The following is a 12,035-nucleotide window of genomic DNA, read 5'->3' as shown; positions in this document are numbered from 1 at the left end:
AAGAAATGTATAGAAAAATGTTTAGGTAAATGTTTTAAGGTTAGTTAACCTACAAATCACTGCGCTTGTATGTTTACCAAATGCTTTGTAAAAAATGCTCACATTTTTGTGGTTAGTTAACCTCAAAGTATTTTAGCGCTTGTCCACCAAAAGCGTCTACTTCCTTGATATGTGTTTTATTTGCGCCAAATCGTTCCAAAAATTCCCAAAATTGATGTGATTATGTACAAATATTTAACAATGTTCAGATGTGTCTGTGTCTTTATGTAAAATATTTTGTAGGGTTATGTATGAGTCTTGGATAAACGGCGATTTTTTCCAAAAAATTTCCACAAAAATATATGTAAAAATTGCAAGGTTATGCTTATTAAATGATGACGCCAAAAGGTTGCGCCAAAATTTGCATATAAACGCTATGTATGTTTGTATTGTAGTTGTTGTGTAAAATATTCTCCAAAATGTCTACTATGCTTATGTAAATTATTGTGTCACAATTATGACGCCACAAATTTGCGCCAAATTGCAAAAAACGCTTGTTGTGTATAAAGAGAATATTCCCAAAAAATGAGATAGCAAGATTTAAAAAAAACAGTAATTTCCAAAAAATCAATAATTTCAAAGAGAATTGATTTGTAAAGTGTACGTGGCAATATGAAATGTTTTTCTCCACTATGGCTCCACAAACGTGTAATGTAGAAAAAGTTTAAATATGGCGGGTCAACTTCATAAAGGTCCCACTGTAAACGGACAGATCTTGAGATTAGGAAGAGAGGAAAGAGAGTATATTTCTTTCCAAATGTTCCAATTTTTCCAGTAAAATTATCTCCCTTTGAAAACACACTGGTAATTTCCCAATTTTTGGAAGAAATTTCCAAATTTTCCAAATATTCAAGGAGAGAAATAGAGAGTCGTGTATGTATGTGTAAAAGTGTGGACGTATTTGTGTATTCCCACGAACAAAGAAAGGGTCAACATCAGTCCTTGGTTGCAAAATGTTGTTAAACTAGGGTCAAAGGATGTCAAATTGTATGTTTTATAGCGTTTTAATCTTTAAGGTACAGTGTCGGTGTCAAATTTCGCCGCACCCTGTAGTCCTTTCCACGCTTTCAAAGCACAAAAAAACTCATTGGTACTCACTTTGACTCTCTGTGTATAGTTGGGAGTGTGTCTGTGTGTTTTTACCCTGGTGTTGTGTCCAGTGCTTCTTCTTCCTCTCTGTTTTGGCGCCTTGTGTTGTTGTTGTTGGTTTGTAATTGTTATTTGCCCGAGCCGACCGATAATTAATTGTTGAATTTTGTTGATTTGTTTTGTTGTAAAAATGTGCCAAAGTTCTGTTTTTCTTATTTATTTGTTGTTTTTCACAATGTTCCACTGTCCTGTTTCACTATTTGTTGTTGCTATGTTCCACTTTTTGATAATGTAATTGTATTGTTCACCAAAATTATGTCGTTTTTGTCATTTGGTTTCACTGTTTGTTTTATCTGTGGCCCACTGTAGATTTTGTAGATCTTGTATTTGTTGTTGTAATTCACAGTATGTTGTTGTATTTTTGTGTGTTTCAATATTTAATTAAATATTTAATTGATTTTAAATTTTTTGATAATAATCACTGGGACCACTGTATGTTGGGGTCTTTTTTTATTGTTTCTTTTCTCACTTCTCCCACAATATCACAATATGTTTCTATGTTTGTTGTTGTTGTGCACTGGATGTTTCCAAAATATCACTTGTTCGTATTGTTGTTGTATTTAAATGTAATTTTACCGGCTTTTTCTCACTCTTATTGGAACACTTTTGTTTGACATTTTTCGTTTTTCACCTTTATCACTGTCACTATTTTTATTCCAAAATGTCTTTTTTGTTGTTTTTGTACTGTTGTAACACTGTTTGTATGTAATTTTGTTAATTTTTCCACTAAATTATTTATTAACTGTCACTCGTTTGCTAATTGGTATTGTTTGTTTTGATTATTTTCTTTTAGTTGTTCAATATGTAAGTGTTCACAGGAATGAACCAGGTGTTCAAGTTCACTTTTTAAATATGAAGAACTATTTATTTTATGATTGAAAATTATTATTTTTTTAATTTTGTAGTTTTTTTGTCTCACAAATCACTTTTTGCACTTTTTAATTAATTTATAAAAACACTATCTGGCTCGCAATGGACCAAATGTTTATTTACAAACCCTTTGCCTTTTTTATTTGTAAATAATAAGTAGGTATTTTATGTTTTCTAATTTCAAGTGTTTGGTTTTATTTTGCGTGATAATTCAATGTATGTTAAAACTAACTTTATGTTCAATGTTTTTTGTGCGTATTTACAAATGTAATGTTTTATAACTTTTGTTTTATGTGAAATTTTATGTTCAACAAGGATAAGTGTATCGTTTTGATGTTGAATGTAACTTGTATTTGTTGACTGTAACTTGTATCACGATCGCACGATTTTAAGGTTGATGACGGACTGAATTATCGCTGCTCTTTGTACGGCTTTTAATGTTGACAAATTCCAGGATTCATTGGAAGGAGAGCAATAGGTTGATAGTTAGCGGCCGCAGTTTGTTTGTATATGTGTATATATGTAAAAATGTACATAGTGCGGACCGCTAATCAATTTGGAAGAAAATAACTTTACAGTGCTGCTCATAAGTATGGTCAGAGACCATACAGAACGCTTTTCGAGTAAAAAGTTGTAAAACTTGAAGATTCTTGAACGTAAAGGAACAGGGCTGTAATTCGTATCATTATAGTTGTAATTTGTGACATTTCATGCGGAATTCGAGAATTCTATTTGTAATTAGAACTTTTCCATTTGTAATTCAAACAAGTAAGAACGGCGTTAAGTTCGGCCGGGCCGAACTTGTTATACCCTCCACCACAAGTTGTATTGAAGTAAAATGGAATAATTTGTTTCCTTTCGTGTATGAAGAAGACTTAATACTAAATTTCAGCAATTTCGGTAAAACAATGTGAGGCACCATTCTTTGGGGGCTACTTCAAAACGTCGATCTATACCGACAAATTTCTTACGGAAAGTTTTTAGGCTCAAAGAAGACTAAATACCAAATTTCTTATATTTCGGTAAGAGAATGTGGTTAAAACTTAAAAAATACCGAAAGTCAAGAAGTACGCTTCTATGGGGATATAGGAAGACGTGGACCTATACTGATAATACTCTTCTGGAATATTTTATTACTCTTGGAAGACGAAATAACGAATTTCAGCCATTTCGGTTGGATATTGACGTCGCAGTCTTCAGTATTACGAAAATCGGGAGGTACCGTTCTATGGGGGCTATATCGAAACGTGGACCTATACCGACGAATTTTAGTCAGAAATGGGGCAATATGAAAGAGTGGACCTGTGCAGACATATTTCTGGCGAACAGTTTTATATTACATTGAAGACTAAATACCAAATTTCAGCCATTTTGGTGGAATATTGAAGACCCAACCTTCAAAACACGAAAAATCGGGAGGTACCTTTCCATGGGGGCTATATAAAGGCGTGAACCTATACCGACAAATTTAAAGGGGAAGTTTGAGTACCCCCAACGAAGTCTAAATACCAAATTTCAGCCATTTCGGTGGAATATTGAGGACACAACCTTCAAAATACCGAAATTCGGGAGGTACCGGCCTATGGGGGCTATATGAAGACATGGACCGACACCGACAAAACTCTGGGAGAAAGTTTTGTACCCCTTAAGAAGACTACGTGCCAAATTTCAGCCATTTTGGTAGGATAATGAAGCTAAAACCTTCAAAATACCGAAAATCGGGAGGTACCGTTTTATGGGGGCTATATGAAGGTGTGGACCGATACCAACAAAATTCTAGGGGAAAGTTTTATATCCCTAAAGAAGACTACGTACCAAATTTCAGCCATTTCGGTGTGATAATGAAGCGAAAACCTTCAAAATACCGAAAAACGGGAGGTACCGTTCTGTGGGGGCTATATGAAGGTATGGACCGACACCGACCAAATTCTGGGAGAAAGTTTTGTACCCCTAAAGAAGACTACGTACCAAATTTCAGCCATTTTGGTAGGATAATGAAGCTAAAACCTTCAAAATACCGAAAATCGGGAGGTACCGTTCTATAGGGGCTATATAAAGGTGTGGACCGATACCGACAAAATTGTAGGGGAAAGTTTTATACCCCTAAAGAAGACTACGTACCAAATTTCAGCCATTTCGGTGTGATAATGAAGCGAAAACCTTCAAAATACCGAAAAACGGGAGGTACCATTCTATGGGGGCTATATGAAGGTATGTACCGACACCGACCAAATTCTGGGAGAAAGTTTTATACCCCTAAAGAAGACTGCGTACCAAATTTCAGCCATTTCGGTGTGATAATGAAGCTTAAACCTTAAAAATACCGAAAATCGGGAGGTACCGTTCTATGGGGGCTATATCAAAACGTGGACCGATGTATCCCATTTTCAATACCAACCATCTTGCAAGTAATAGCAACTTCTGTACCAAATTTTGACTCTCTATCTTTAAAATTGCGAGCTGTATCTTGATTTCAACAGACAGACAGACTGACGGACGGACGGACGGACGGACAGACAGACGGACATGGTCAAATCGACATAGAATTTTATGCTGATCAATAATATATATACTTTATAGGGTCTCCGACGAATATTTCGATGTGTTACAAACGGAATGACAAATTTAATTATACCCTCCATATGGTGGAGGGTATAATATTCCATTTTTAATTCGAATTATTATCTTTCAAATTCATGTATCAAATAATTTTCTCTTCAATGTAGTTCGAAACATTTTAGTTGCAATTCGAGAATTGCATATGTAATTCGAAACATTTAATTTATAATTCGCTACATTCTATTTGAAATTCGATTTATTTCATTAAGAATAATTCGCATTATTTAACAAGTAATTTGAATTATTCCATTTGTAATTCGAATTATTCCATTTGTGATTCGAAACATTTTATTTGTAATTAGAAATAAAAACTTGAAAAGACATTAATAAGATGAATCATGAAAAAGATGAAGACTTCTTTAAACCTACACAGGCTGCAGAAAACATCGTGAAGTTTTTTATGGACAGGAGAACCTCTCTTTAGGTATTTTGAAACAGACGAATGTATTTCTGAGGTACGTTATAGACAGATGAAGACGTCCTGAGTTATTCTGTATATAACTGAAAACCTCTTAAGCTATTTGATAGTCAGATGAATACCTCTAGAAGCAGTATATAGACAGATGAAACCTCTAAAAGCTTTGTCTAGACATATGACGACTTCTTAAGGCCTTTCTGTATATAACGCAAGACCTCTTAAGCTTTTAGAGATATTCATCTGACTATCAAAGTTGAATACCTCTAGAAGCAGTAGTAGTCACAACTTCTTAAGGCCTCTTATAGACAGGTGGAGCCTCTAAAAGTCTTTTATAGACAGATAAAGGCCTACTGAGGTATGTTATAGATTGACGAAGAAATCCTAAGGGCTTTTGTAGACAAATGAAGACCTCTTGAGAAGAGGTGCGTTATAGACAGGCAAAGATTTTTGGAGGACTTCGTAGACAGCTGAAAACGCTTTGAGGTTGGTTATAGACAGCGGAAGACTTCTTGAGGAGAAGAAGACCTCTATGGATAAAAGACAAATTAAGACCGCTTGAAGTCGTCAATAGACAGATGAAGACCTTGTGAGGTCTTTTATAGAAAGCCATCCTGAGGCATATATAGACAAATAAATATCTCCATAAATCGATGAAGACCTAAGCGATCTTCAGTAGATAGATGAAGATCACTTCTATAGACAGAAAAAGACTTCCTGAGGTCTTCTATAGACAGAAAAACAACCCTTGAGGTCTTCTGTAGACCAACGAAAATCTCTGAGGTATTCTATACACAGCTTTCATGGACAGATAAGAACATCTTGATACAGACCGATACAGACCTCTTGACGCTTCAATAAGTAGATCTTCAATAAATAGACAAAGACCTATTTTAGCGGCAGAGAAATACTTCCTGAGGTCTTATATAGACAGAGAAATAACACTTTATGTCTTCTGTAGAACAATAAAGACCTGTCGAGGTCTTCTAAGGACCCATTAAGACTTCCTTAGTCTTATATAGACCGAAAAAAGACCTTTCGAGGTCTTCTATAAATCTACGAAGACCTCTTGAGACTGCAATAGGCAGACGTAGTGCTTTTGCGGTCGTTTCTAGGCAGATGAAGAATTTTGCAGATCTTCTATAGAAATGTGAAGACTTTTTGTGGTTTTTTTATAGACAGATATAAACTTCTTTATGCTTCTATAGGCAAATAAACACGTCTTGTGTGATGAAGGCCTAATGGGTCTTCCATAGACAGAAGAAGCATTTTTGTAGGCAGTAAAATACTTCTTGAGGCCTGCCTACTGTAAAAAGATGGAGAGCTCTTGAGGTTTTTTTAGGCAGATAGATACCACTTGGGGATCTTCTGTAGACAGATAAATACCTCTTGCGGTCTTCCGTAGACAGATGAAACCGTTATGGATCATCTATACACAAATAAAGAAGTCTTGAGGACATTATTTGACAGATGAAGACCTCTTGGGGGCTTCTATAGACAAAAAAGACCTTTTGATCACATTACTTACCAGGTGAAGACCTCTTGGATATTCTAAATACAGAAGGAGACCTCTTGAGGACATTATCCAACGGGTAGCTAATAGAATTGTCCGGGACATCATCTCAGCTGCAACCTCTCGCTACATACCTGCTGGTAGAGTTTCCGAAAATATACCAAATTTACCAGCCGAAGCTACGGTACAAACAAATGAGCGTAATGAACTTCGTCGACAAATATCCCATAAGTGACAGGGGAGACTTCTCTTATATCAATGAGTGCACCACCGTTGAAAAGTGGTTTGATGTTGCCTGGCCGGCGAATCGAACCCACGACCTTATGTGTGCAAGGCGGGTGTGCCTACCATTGCACCACGGTGCCACCCACACGCAAGAGTTAAGGAACTTATTTTTGAAGTCAATGGGCTAATAGGAGAGCATAAGCGGAAACAGCAATGCAGGATTAAGAAATGTTGGACAACGGTTAAATCACTATCGAATCCGTAAGGTGCCAGTGTTTTTTAACACACAATTTTTAGATCACCCCGAGAGTGATAGGGCGAAGAGGAGTGTGTTATGCCGTATAAGAGCGTTCTCCGCCGCACACAATTTACGATGAGCGATGTTGCAGACGTCATCCGAAACGTGAAATCAACCAAAGCGTTGGGCATACACGGAATTTCAATGGAAATGCCTAAACAATGAAGAACCCGGAGTTTAGTATTTGGTAAGTGTCCTCAATCTAACGTTAGCCATCCCTATTATGTTAGATGCCTGGCAAGTTGGCATGGTGGTTCCGTTTTGGAAATCATGTAAGGATGGCTGATTTTCGTCCTGTCGCCAGAAGCGAAGATCCTAGAGGCACTACATCGGGCCGTATCGACGACATGACATATGTGATAGGTTAAATATCTACTTAACTTAACTACTTAACTGACATAGTGATGTTCTGATTCCGACCACTAACTACTCTATGATATTGGATGTGACGTTCTATAGCATTTTTGAATCGTCCGCACAAGCCTCTGCTATTGGCGACAAGAAGAGAATTAGGAACAAGTTGCTCAAGTCGCTGGCCGGGAACACTTAAAGTGCTGATAAAGAAACTTTGTTGACCTCTAATAATGCATTAGGCCGGTCTGTGGTAAGATAGGCTGCGTCAGTGTGTTACGCAAATGTTAGTTATACGTAGTGGAAGAAAATTCAAACCTGCTAGAATGCCACCATAATGACTGCAACAGGATGCCTCCTCATGACATCAGTGGATCATCTTCATGATGGGGCGAAGAATTTCTGGTGCATCAGCATAACAAGAAAGAAAGAGGTTCAAATGTACAGAAGGGGACCTCTAGATGAATGAGCCTACCAGGCAGATCACATTCCAAAGTAAGCCTTATAATTCTGTTTAATGCACCAGAGCAAACGACACACTAAGAAGAAAACAACAGACTGCAATCAAACCGTGCGTCCACCCACTAATAAAAGTTATAAGTGAATTCATGTAAAAAGGATACAGTGCAGGTGCCCTTGCAGTGGTGATTTAACTGCATTATTGCTGAGTAGGTAGCTCGGGTGCAGAAAAGCTTTCTCAAATAGTGAAATAAAAAGGGAACGTGATATGTAATTTTCTACCACAAAATGTGGATGTGGTGGAAAATGTTACCTTTAATATTTTAAAACCCCTGGAATTTTATGGTTATTTTTTGCATTAAAAATCGTAGAGCAACAAGTAATGTCAGCTGTTTTAAATCTCTCTGTGCGTAAATACTCGCGTGTTCTCAACTATAAGTTATTTAAATAATTAAAACAAATTTAAAGGTAGTTCAAATTTCTCTCTTGGACTCTGAGATACATTTTGTATCTGTAAAAATGTAGATACATATGTATAAATGCTAATCGATTTCCTTTTAATTTTTTTCCTCTTATAGTCCCAATCAATTGGTATTGATCGTGGATACAAAACTAACAATCATTAATGCACGTTTGGCAAGCAACGTTGCTACATTGAAAAAGAAGGTAGATTAAAATATTTATTGGAAATTGGAGTTATTTTTTATATATGGCCATTTGTTTACAAATGATCCTTTCATCACATTTTCAATGAAAAATATATCTAAACAAAAATTACATTCACACACAAAAACCTCCAAGTGGCAACACTTAATTTATTCCAATGCGTCACCTGGCACTATCATCTGTTTCGCTGAGGTTGTTCAATGTATCTCTGTGTGTTCATCGTGAGTAACTTCATTTAACTTTTTACACTTGTCCCAGACTGTTTCGTTTTGTGACCTTTTCTCTGCTTTGCTTCATTGTTTTTTTATATTGTTGGTGGTGGCCATTGGTGACGGTGTTTATCTTAGTTTGTTTTCTTTTGTTGGTGAATCGTTAAAGAAACATACAAAAGTGCATCCGCACACCGCAACCAACTCATTCACTTGTTGAGAATGCATTTTGCAGTTACTCTCTTTCGATGGCTACGTGTGGGCATTCGAAAATCACAATATTATTGTATCTCACAAAAGAGAATATTTTTTTAAACGCACAGTGGTTTACATGTGTATATATTTTATCAAATCTTTGTAAGCACCCTTTCATTCTGAAAGACCCTTTCTAAAAGAAAGAGTGTTTCTATAGAAGCATTCTGAAAGAAAGGGTGCTCCTATAGACTCTTCTTGAAAGAAATGGTGCTTCTATAGAACCTTCCGGAAAGAAAAGGTGCTTCTTTGAACCTTCCCGAAAGAAAATGTTATTCGATATATCCTTCCGGAAAGAGAGGGTGCTTCTATAGTCCCATTCGGGAAGAAAGAGTGCTTCTATAGACCCTTCCGGAAAGAAAGGGTGTTCCTACAGACCCTTCCGGAAAGAAAGGGTGTTTCTATAGACCCTTCCTGAAAGAAAGGGTGCTTCTAAAGACCCTTCACGAAAGAAAGGGTGCTTCTATAGACCCTTCCCGAAAGAAAGGGTGTTTCTATAGACCATTCCGGAAAGAAAGGGTGTTTCTATAGACCTTTCCGGAAAGAAAGTGTTCTTCTATGGACCCTTACGGAAAGAGAGGGTGCCTCTATGGATCCTTCCAGAAAGAAAGGGTGGTTCTATAAACCCTTCCCGAAAGACAGGGTGCTTCTATAGACCCTTCCTGAAAGAAATGGTACTTCTATAGACCCTTCCAGAAAGAAAGGGTACTTCTATAGACTCTTCCCAAAGAAAGGGTGCTTCTATAGACCTTTACCCAAAGAATGGTTACTTCTATAAGCCCTTCCCGAAAGAAAGGGTTCTATGGACCCTTCCAGAAAGAAAGGGTGGTTCTATAGACCCTTTCTGAAAGAAAGGGTGCTTCTATAGACCCTTCCTGAAAGAAATGGCATTTCTATAGACCCTTCCCGAAAGAAAGGATGCTTCTATAGACCCTTCCCGAAAGAAAGGATGCTTCTATAGAAACTCCTCGAAAGACAGAAAGGGTGCTTCTATTGACCCTTACGGAAAGAAAGGGTGCTTCTATTAACCCTTACGGAAAGAAAGGGTGCTTCTATTAACCCTTACGGAAAGAAAGGGTGCTTCTACTGACCCTTACGAAAAGAAATTATACTTCTATAGACGCGTCCCGAAAGAAAGGTACTTCTATAGACCCTTCCCGAAAGAAAGGTTGCTTCTATTGACCCTTCCTGGAAGCTATGGTACTTCTATAGACCCTTCTCGAAATAAATAATGCTTCTGTAGACCCTTCCCGAAAGAAAGCGTACTTCTATAGGCTCTTAACCAAAGAAAGGGTGCTTCAATAGACCCTTTCCCGAAAGAAAGGATGGTTCTATAGACTTTTTCGGAAAGAAAGGGTGCTTCTTTTGACCCTTACGGAAAGAAAGGGTGCTTCTACTGACCCTTACGGAAAGAAAGGGTTCTTCTACAGACCCTTCCCCAAAGAAAGGTTGCTTCTATAGACCTTTCCCGAAAGAAAGGATGGTTCTATAGACCTTTTCGGAAAGAAAGGGTGCTTTTACTGACCCTTACGGAAATAAATGATACTTCTATAGACGCGTCCAGAAAGGAAGGTACTTCTATAGACCCTTCCTGAAAGAAATGGTACTTCTATAGACCCTTCAAGAAAGACCCTTCCCCAAAGAAGGGGTGCTTCTATAGACCCTTACCCAAAGATAGGTTACTTCTATAAACCCTTCCCGAAAGAAAAGGTGCTTCTATAGACCCTTTCTGAAAGAAAGGGTGCTTCTATAGAGCCTTTCTGAAAGAAAGGGTGCTTCTTTAGAGCATTTCTGAAAGAAAGGGTGCTTCTATAGACCCTTTCTGAAAGAAAGGGTGGTCCTATAGACCCTTTCTGAAAGAAAGGGTGCTTCTATAGACCCTTTCTGAAAGAAAGGGTGCTTCTATAAACCCTTCCCGAAAGAAAAGGTGCTTCTATAGACCCTTTCTGAAAGAAAGGGTGCTTCTATAGACCCTTTATGAAAGAAAGGGTGCTTCTTCAGACCCTTTCTGAAAGAAAGTGTACTTCTATAGACCCTTTCTGAAAGAAAGGGTGCTTCTATAGAACCTTCCCGAAAGAAAGCGTACTTCTATAGGCCCTTCCCCAAAGAAAGGGTGCTTCTATAGACCCGTTCTGAAAGAAAGGGCGCTTCTATAAACCCTTCCCGAAAGAAAGGATGCTTCTATAGACCCTTCCCGAAAGAAAGGATGCTTCTATAGAAACTCCCCGAAAGACAGAAAGGGTGCTTCTATTTACCCTTACGGAAAGAAAGGGTGCTTCTATAGACCCGTTCGGAAAGAAAGGATGCTTCTACTGACCCTTACGGAAAGAAATGATACTTCTATAGATGCGTCCCGAAAGAAAGGTACTTCTATAGAGCCTTCCCGAAAGAAAGGTTGCTTCTATTGACCCTTCCTGGAAGATATGGTACTTCTATAGACCCTTCTCGAAATAAAGAATGCTTCTATAGACCCTTCCCGAAAGAAAGGGTGCTTCTATAGACCCTTCCCGAAAGAAAGCGTACTTCTATAGGCCCTTCCCCAAAGAAAGGGTGATTCAATAGACCCTTCCCGAAAGAAAGGGTGCTTCTATAGACCTTTCCCGAAAGAAAGGTTGCTTCTATAGACCTTTCCCGAAAGAAAGGTTGCTTCTATAGGCCCTTCCAGAAAGAACGGTGCCTCTATAGACCCTTCCAGAAAGAAAGGGTTCTTCTATAGACCCTTCTCCAAAGAAAGGATGCTTCTATAGACCCTTCCCGAAAGAAAGGATGCTTCTATAGAAACTCCCCGAAAGACAATGTGCTTCTATAGACCTTTCCCGAAAGAAAGGTTGCTTCTATAGGCCCTTCCAGAAAGAAAGGACCCTTCCAGAAAGAACGGTGCTTCTATAGACCCTTCCAGAAAGAAAGGGTTCTTCTATAGACCCTTCCCAAAAAAAGGATGCTTCTATAGACCCTTCCCGAAAGAAAGGA

Source organism: Musca autumnalis, unplaced genomic scaffold (assembly GCF_047663935.1).
Source record: "Musca autumnalis isolate F117 unplaced genomic scaffold, ASM4766393v1 scaffold_5, whole genome shotgun sequence".
NCBI lineage: Eukaryota > Metazoa > Arthropoda > Insecta > Diptera > Muscidae > Musca > Musca autumnalis.
The sequence above is the reverse complement of the archived record's forward strand: the minus strand, read 5'-3'. Positions refer to the sequence as shown.